Here is an 8,695-nt window from a genome sequence, read left to right on the forward strand (position 1 = left end):
TTAACGTGTTTAAATTTCTTGAAATATGTTGATATTGAATTGAATCAAATCGCCTTTCCAAGATCTTAACCCTTAGGAACATGCGATAAATGGCTGGATTGCGAACAGAGTATATACCATTGAGTTGTAGTATCACGAGCTGTGAGTCTAGCCTGACAATTAGCCGGCGTATGCCACGTGCGATGGCATCAGAGAGTAGTTCTATCAACGCGCTATACTCAGCGATGTTATTCGTTGATTTCCCAATACATACACCTCTGAAACTTACTAACTCGCCGCTTGGATCAAAAATGGCCCAGGCCGCGGAAGACAGGTTCCGCGAGCTACGACTCGCTTCGTCGGCGTATCCAACACATGTCTCCATAAGGTTCGACATCTGCCATAAATGAAAAAGGTGGATCACTCGACCAGAACAAATACTTTAGTGAAAACAAAATACAACAAAAGCATGCAAGTTACTATTTAAGCATAGTAACGCTTGAGGTACAACCCGTTGCGGGGCTGCGCCAGTGGAATTCCATCGTAATCCATTAACTCGTAGGCTCCTTTTGCTAACACCCTTTTAACAATATAGGGGCCCATCCATAAGGACTTGAATTTACCTGCTCCCAATTTATCGGATTCTTGATCATAAAGCAAGACCAAATCACCTTCTGAGAAGACACGGTGTTTGACATTTTTGTCGAACTGAGCCTTGACTCGTTTCTTATGGGCCTCGTTAGCCAAAGCGGCATCGCGACGGGTTTCCTCCAACTGGATTAATTCCAAGAAACGAGCCTCTTCCTCTGAAGTTCCGGGGAGGAGGTCGATCGCGAGTTTAAGCGACGAAATTTCGCACTGGATTGGCAAGACTGCTTCCAGGCCATACACCAATTGAAAAGGTGTGAACCCGGTTGCGTTCTTTACCGAGGTCCGGTAAGCCCAAAAAGCTGAGTACAGGATTAGGTGCCATCTTCTTTTATGAACCCCGATCATCCTTTGCAACATACGCTTCAGGACCTTGTTGATTGCCTCAACTTGTCCGTTGGCTTGCGGATAATATGGGGTAGAGCTATCGTGAGATAGCCCTAGCTTGGCAGCTAATTCGACCATCATGTGATTGCGAAAATGCAATCCATGATCTGTAACTATAGCTTGTGGTACGCCGAACCTGGCGACTCCATGATTGAAAAAGAAAAGGGCAACTGTTTCACCAGTGTTATCCAATGTAGGCATCGCCTCGGCCCATTTGGTAAAATAGTCAACATCGACTATTATATACCCATGCCCCCCGGTCGAGGTGGGGTTACATTGCATGAAATCGATGCCCCACTTGGTGAAGGGCCCAACAACAACTATAGGCTGCAAGGGTGCGGGTGGTCGTCTGGTTTTGCTATCAAAGATTTGACAAGCATGGCAACTTCTGACTGCTGTTATGCAATCTTTGAACATGGTTGGCCAGAAGTATCCTGCTCGTAAGATTCTTTGTGCTGTTGCATATCCAGACTGATGCCCCCCACACGCGCCTGAATGACAATCATTCAGGGCTTTTTCGGCCTCCTCATGGGTAAGGCACTTCCTCAGAACTGTATCGACACCACGACGGTAAAGTGTATCACCGACGATCATGTAGTCTTTTGCTTGGTATCGTATACGTTTTTGTTCTGAGTGAGAGGTGTTAGACCTAAATTCTTGGGTTTGGAGATAAACTATGATATCTCCATACCACTCATCGCTTGTAGATATGAGAAACAAACTTTCGTCCACGATTGACTCTTCCGATGTTTCATCGTTGGACGATGATGGGAAATCACATAATAATTCTGCGAAAACTAGAGCTTTCTTTGATTTGGATTTTACAAAATCCAGATCAAACTCTTGAAGGATCGCTATCCATTTTGAATATTTGCCCCCCAGCAACTGTCGCGACAGTATATAAGTCATGGGGTTGCAATCTGACAAGATGGTAGTTTTCTGAAAGAGGACATAATGTCGAAACCTTTGAATCGCTTGAACAACTGCAAGCGCTAGTTTTTCAACATAAGAATATTTACTTTCTATATCGTTTAAGTTTTTACTTAAATAATAGATAGGATGTTCAATTCCATCGATTTCTTGAACTAAAACCATTGCAATGGTCGTATCCGCTGCAACCAGATACAGGTTAAAATCTCTTTGATAGTCCGGGGTGTACATTAATGATGCTTTTACTAGACAATATTTCAGAGCATCAAAGGAAGCTTGCGCCACCTGGTCCCAGACAAAAGGTACATCCTTTTTCAAAAGACAAGTATAACCTTTAGCAAGTTCTGCGTAATTTGGAATGAACCTCCTCAGAAAGTTCGCTTTCCCTTGGAGTTTCTGAATCTGAAGCAAATTTGAAGGTGGAGGCAAATTAATGATTGCCTGAACCTTACAGGGGTCGAGACGAATCCCATCTTTAGAGACTACAAAGCCAAGTAAACGACCAGAACTGACGCAAAACAGACATTTGTGTGGGTTGAGTCTTATCTTGTAGTGTCGGCAACGTAGAAATATCGCTCTTAAATGCTGCGGATGATCAGTCCGCTCTCGCGAATGAGCCAGAAGATCGTCGAGATAAGGTTGAACAATGTTCTTGATGTCATGGAAGGCATAATTCATCGCCCTCTGAAATGTCGCCCCTGCGTTCTTTAAACCAAAGGGTAATTTTCGATAAGCGAATGTGCCCCATGGACAAATAAATGCAGTCTTTGACTGGTCCTGTGGGCGGATATTTATTTGATTATACCCGGAGAATCCATCCATAAATGAAAAGATTTCACATCCGGCGCATTCATCAATTATCTGGTCGATGAAGGGTGTAGGGTAGTTGTCCTTCGGACAAGCATGGTTTACATCCCTATAATCGACACACACTCTAATCGTCCCTTGTTTCTTCATAACAGGGACAATATTCGATACCCAATCGGTTAGAGGAACCGGGTAGATGAATCCAGCATGGAGAAGTTTTTCAACTTCTGCCTTAATGGCAGCGGCTTTCTTCGGGTGCACCTGCCGAAGCCGTTGTCTTATTGGTTTGACATCGGGATACATTTTTATTTCATGTTCAACTATACTCGAGTCGATGCCTGGCATTTCATCATATGACCAAGCAAAGACATCTCTAAATTCGCGAAGAAGAGCGTTATATATTTCCAGTTCTGAAGGGGAACAACCTTTGCCGACATAAATATTCTCTACAACATCTGTTTTGGTCGAGATATTTATGGCTATAGTCTCTTCAATATTGGATAGGTTTCGCTTGGAATCCACCGTATTTACAGTATTTGTTAGGAATTCAAATACTGAAGGGTGATAAAGGTCACTTTGAATATCTTCTTCATATTCCGGAAGAAGGGAACGATGGTGGCGATCATTCCATGGCGCCCCCTCAATCATCATTGATTGTAAGATTCCTTCGTTAGTCCCATGTACTTTCGACCAAGGATCTAGTGGGGTTCCATATTCTCAAGACCTATCTACCCAAATGCTTGACGAGCGTTGATTTGGGCTCGCCTCCCATGCCTGAAACATTGATTGCTACAATATTTCCAAAGGGCTTGGGGACAATACCATTGCATGATCCATGTTGACCTTCGTGTAAGATATCATGTTGCAGGTTGCTACAAACGGTACATTTCCTGAATAAACAGGAGGTGGTAGTGTGAAAGTTCCCATCAAAATGGGGTCTTTCAATAATCCTACTCCGATATATTGAATTGAATGGTTACTTTCATGGATCATGGGAATGCTTCCTGTAACTTGTGAACCATTTGGGAGGAAATTCTGTTGGTCGACGATCGTAATCCCTCCTTCAAACGGGAATGTGATCTTCCTAAAATAAGTCGACACGACAGCTGCCATGGCATAAATCCATGGTCTTCCCAGTAGGATGTTATAATCAAGATTTCCATCAATGACTTCAACATCGATTTCTACTGTTTTTCCTCCAAGTTCAACTTTCAAGTTATTAAGGATACCGTAGGGGGTATAAGTCCTTCCGTCGAAAGCCTTTAATGTCGTCGATGATCGAGACAAGGTTGGAGATCCTAAAGTTTTCCAGCAGCTCATCGACATAATACATGTCTATGCCCCCTCATCAATAATCGTTCTGTGAACAACATAAATCAAATATACAAGCATCAATTCACCATAGAGACACATGCATATAGAAGAACCTCAAATGCTTTATTAATAGAAGAAGCAAAGTTCTGAGAGAGTTACAACCATAATAGGCCCAATCCAGCAACACCTCCCAGCAGAAAGAAATCTCCTCTTCACCTCCTTCAAGCAAATCACCCAATAGCTCTATACTCAAACCAACAACACTTCCTTACTTTCACAAAATTCCAGCCTTCCTAGACCTCATGAGAGAGCTCTATATATAGTAGATTTGGAGAAAGGATGAGTCAGCTTGAGGCTGGCATGAAGCTGACTAGTGTCCTCTCCCACTTTAGTTAATCTTTAGTTCTTGAGTCCACTTGGATATTCTTGCTTCCACTTGGAGATCAAGACCCTCTTACTCATCACAAGGCGAATTCCTTGACCCAAGTGTCAGTTTGGAAGCTTCCTGGGCAACTGACACCTTGCAGAATGACTGTGCCACTTGGCCAATCTCGCCCAGCGCAGGTAGCCTTCATTAGATTTGACATTCAGTGCAGGTACAGAGTGGAGCAGTTGACATTCAGCGCAGATGCTCAGTGGAGCAGCTGACATGATCCAGAAATAGCTTGTTTTTGAGTGTTTTCAGGTGGAGAACTGATTTTCAGTGTTGTGGTTTGCTGACCTTGTTCCTCTAAGGGTAAGAACAACATGTTTAGGGACTTTGGATCCCTCATATTATTGACATTTCATGCTCCATGCTGTTAGGCACAAAAATGTCTATAACACCAGCCTTGTAAACCCCAATGACCTCCCATGGTGGAAGAAAATAAAGATGAGGAGGCAAGAGATCCTTTCAAAATATTTCTCGAGGAATCCCTTGAGTGACGGAGGAACGTGATGATAGATAACTTTGCCCAGATCCTTCGACAACTACCCACAAGCGATGCATCTTAATCTAGCAGCCACTCTGGAGGTGCCAGTCCTTTTAAGGTAAAATTTAACTTTGATATTCCCATATTTGAGGGCATGTTAAAATTGGAAACTAGGGCCAAACTCCATGTGGGTTATCTTATTTATGGCAGCTGATATTTTTATTGGATCCCTCTCATCAAGAGGTGTAGGATTGATCTAAAGATCATCCGATTCCGATAAGTATTTATGAAGTTATGAATTTATCTATGTTATAAATCAAATTGTCAAGCTGGCCAGCAACTTGAGAGTAGGCTCAGAAGCCCAATAGACGTGTCTATTCATCATCCATGTTTTAGTATAAATTGGTGAGGACTTGAAGTCATTTTAGACAAGTATTCTTGAGGTGATCTCCTCCTCTCCATGTCTTGGGTTTTTGGTAAAGGAGAGAGACACCAAGGGTTATATGTTGGCCTACAAATGAAGCCCTAAATCACAGTCATTAAGACGCAGATGAAGGGATATCCCAGTCGCAGTTAAGGGAGACCATACCCTAAACGCAGTAAATGTGAAAGCTAAATGAAGGCTTGAATCCAGACCCTATACGTAGCAAGAAATAGACCTATTATCCACAGTCATTAAGAGGCATAGCCGCAGTTGGAAGGAGCCCCAACACAGGTCCTACTATGCAACAAAGAAGGTCTTCACATAGTGCTATATTCACAGTTCTAAACGCTTCACAAAGGAGGACTAAAATATACCTAATCTATCCACAGTTATGGAGTCCCTTATCCGCTGGACAAGAGGCCCTTACACGCAGTTAGGAGGAGCCCTAATAGGCTGATACATAGTCAAAGATGGAGGCCGAACGCTGTCCTAAATGAGGAATACCCTAACTATTGTTCTAATGCAGTCATAAAGATAGATCCTATTGATGTCATGAAGAGATCTAAACACAGAGATCTAGCTGATGTCTAAACGCAGTATCCTAGGCATATACGCAGCAAGAAGGGACACACTGGTGCCCTAGACACACTCAAGGAAGAAATGTATACACATTCTATGGAGGTATCTAAGTCGCAGTTTAGGAGGGTGCTATGGGAAACTCAAGGTGGCTCCAAATAGCAACATTTAAATATGCATTAGGATGCTGTCATTAAAGGCCTCAATCCACAATTGAGGAGGACTGTTCAAGGTAGGTTGTTTTAAGGATAAAAGCAGTTGGGTGCTATCTTGAAAGAAGCCTTGCATAGTCATCTAGCCACTTGTTGTAAGTAACTGCCTGGTCATGTTTTGGTATAATATGCTAGGCATAAGTATCCACTGAAGAGAAGCTATGAGGTTTTTTTTTGAAGATTGAATGAGACCTGTTGGAAGAATAGGCTGCTACAGCCAGCTGCTTTGCTAGGCTAAAAGCCATAGCAAGAAGCTAAGGTTGTTCCATGGAAATAATGTAGCATGCAGGTGGCAGTATGGGTTAGGAGGGGCTCTCCTAGATGGTCTGCAGCCCTTGAAGGACTCAGTTACCTAATAGCTTAGGAGCAACACTGTAATGAGAACAACTTAGTGATGGATGCAACAAAGTGCAACACATGGGTACAACATGATGCAACAACGTGATGATGAATGGTATGATGAATGCAATATACTATGATAGGTGAAGTAGTCACCTTGGAGAATCAGTTGAAGTAACATGTCTTCAACTGATATCATACAGATATAGAAAGTCAAAGTGTTGAATTCTATTGTAAATGTACTATCTCTCTCTCTTTCTCTGCTGAACTTTGAAGAACATAAAAGAAGAATTGATCAAGGGTTTCCCACATTAGGGTTTGTCCTTGGCTAGCGCCACATCTTGTGTCCTCTTATCTTGGCTTGTCTTCTGCGATTTATATTTATGTTCGATCTGCATTTTACTTTAATGCCAATGTGATTGCTAATCTGGAAAAGATATTGGAAAATTAAAATAAATTTCTCTAGCATAGAACATACCTAAAATTAACATGGTATTAGAGCTGAGGTGAAGACAATGCCCAAGCAAGAGTGAAAGAGCAATCACCAAAGACAGTTGGGATAGGACAAAAGGATCAATGGGTTCCACATCTTTCTTCTAAGTTCACTAAGGGTAAATCCAAAATAAAGAATATTATCAGAATGATGTAGCGGAAGTTTCTGATGGCCCATCTAAAGATCACTTCATTAGAAGATCGGATCTTAGGGTGGTAGGAACAACAGATAACTAGTTCGACCATTATGCGAAGGAGTGTCCAAATGGCAGGGATAAATCACTTGATGATCATTCCAGGGACATATTCAATGATCAAAAGAATGACAGGTATTACAGTTCATCAAGGAGAAATGGTCAACTCTTCAAAGAAAGCAAGGAACCCCAGGATTATACTTGGAGCCAATGCCACCTATCTCAAAAAGGGTGTAGGGAATGTTACATCTTAATTGAATGAGGGTAACTCGATTCATTTACAAAATATCCTTTATGTACCTGATCGCAAGAAGAACTTGGTGCCCATTTCAGGGATGGAAGTCGAAGGTTTTAAGGTGGCATTTGTCGATGGAAAGGTATGTGTTTGACAATAGAATTTTCAAAGATTTTTTTGAGTTAGGGTTGTATTAAGTTATAGGAAGTCCACTAGGTACCATGTCCATTGAAACATAGCACCGGAGGTCTGTGAGTTAGATTGTGACAGGGAAGCCTGAATTCAAAAATAGCATGAAAGTACCTGCCTGAGATGTACCAAAGGAAAATCTTACAAGGGGACCATTCCCCTCATATAGCAGGTCCATAGGTTTGGAACAACCCGTGGAGTTTGAGATTCATGAATGGGAATCTCATGTATAAAGGTGGAAGAAAGCCCTCTATGGCTTGAAGCAAAACACCCTGGGCGTAGTATGAGAGGATTGATAGCTATTTGATGAAGCTGAGATTCACTAGGAGTGAAACCGATCCAAACCGTTACCCGAAGATTGTGGATGATAGACCTCTCATACCAACACCTTATGCAGACGAACTATTTCTGATAGGTGCATACCCTCTCATTTGTAGAAGTAAGAGGGAGTTGGATTCTGGACATATGTTTTGCAGTTAGCATGGTGAGCTCATATTTGGTTGAGCCTCACTGGATTGGTGCCAAGAATCTTCTGAGATATCTTCACAGCATAATCTCTCATGGATTGAGATACACTTCCAGAAATATGAAAACTGCATGATTATTCGAATGCTGACTAGGCAAGCAGTGTGGAGGATCACTAGAGCAGTTCTCAGTGCTGGTTCTCTTTGGATTCTGCTTCGATATCATGGATGAGCAGAAAGTAGAAGTCGATTGTTATAAGTACCGCCGAGACTGGATACATAACTACGAGTATGACCTTGTATGAAGTTGTCTGGTTGTGGAAACTCTTCAGTGAGTACACATGATGAATACCACTGTGATTCTCTGTGATAACCAGAGGTGGGATTCGACTATTGAGGAATCCTGTATTCAATGATTGCTCCAACAGATAGACATTAGATATTGCCTTATCTGGGATATGGTAAGTTGATGAGAAAGGAGGCTCCATCGCACTAAGATGATGTACAAGTTGCTACACTTTGTCAGAGCCTTGAGGAAAGATCAAATTTTTGATTTTCCCAAACGACTTGGAGTCATCAAGAGACCCTTGTAAA

This window comes from Pinus tabuliformis, chromosome 6, assembly GCF_031772625.1.
Source record: "Pinus tabuliformis cultivar Carrire ecotype Pingquan chromosome 6, CPIR1, whole genome shotgun sequence".
Taxonomy (NCBI): Eukaryota; Viridiplantae; Streptophyta; class Pinopsida; order Pinales; family Pinaceae; genus Pinus; species Pinus tabuliformis.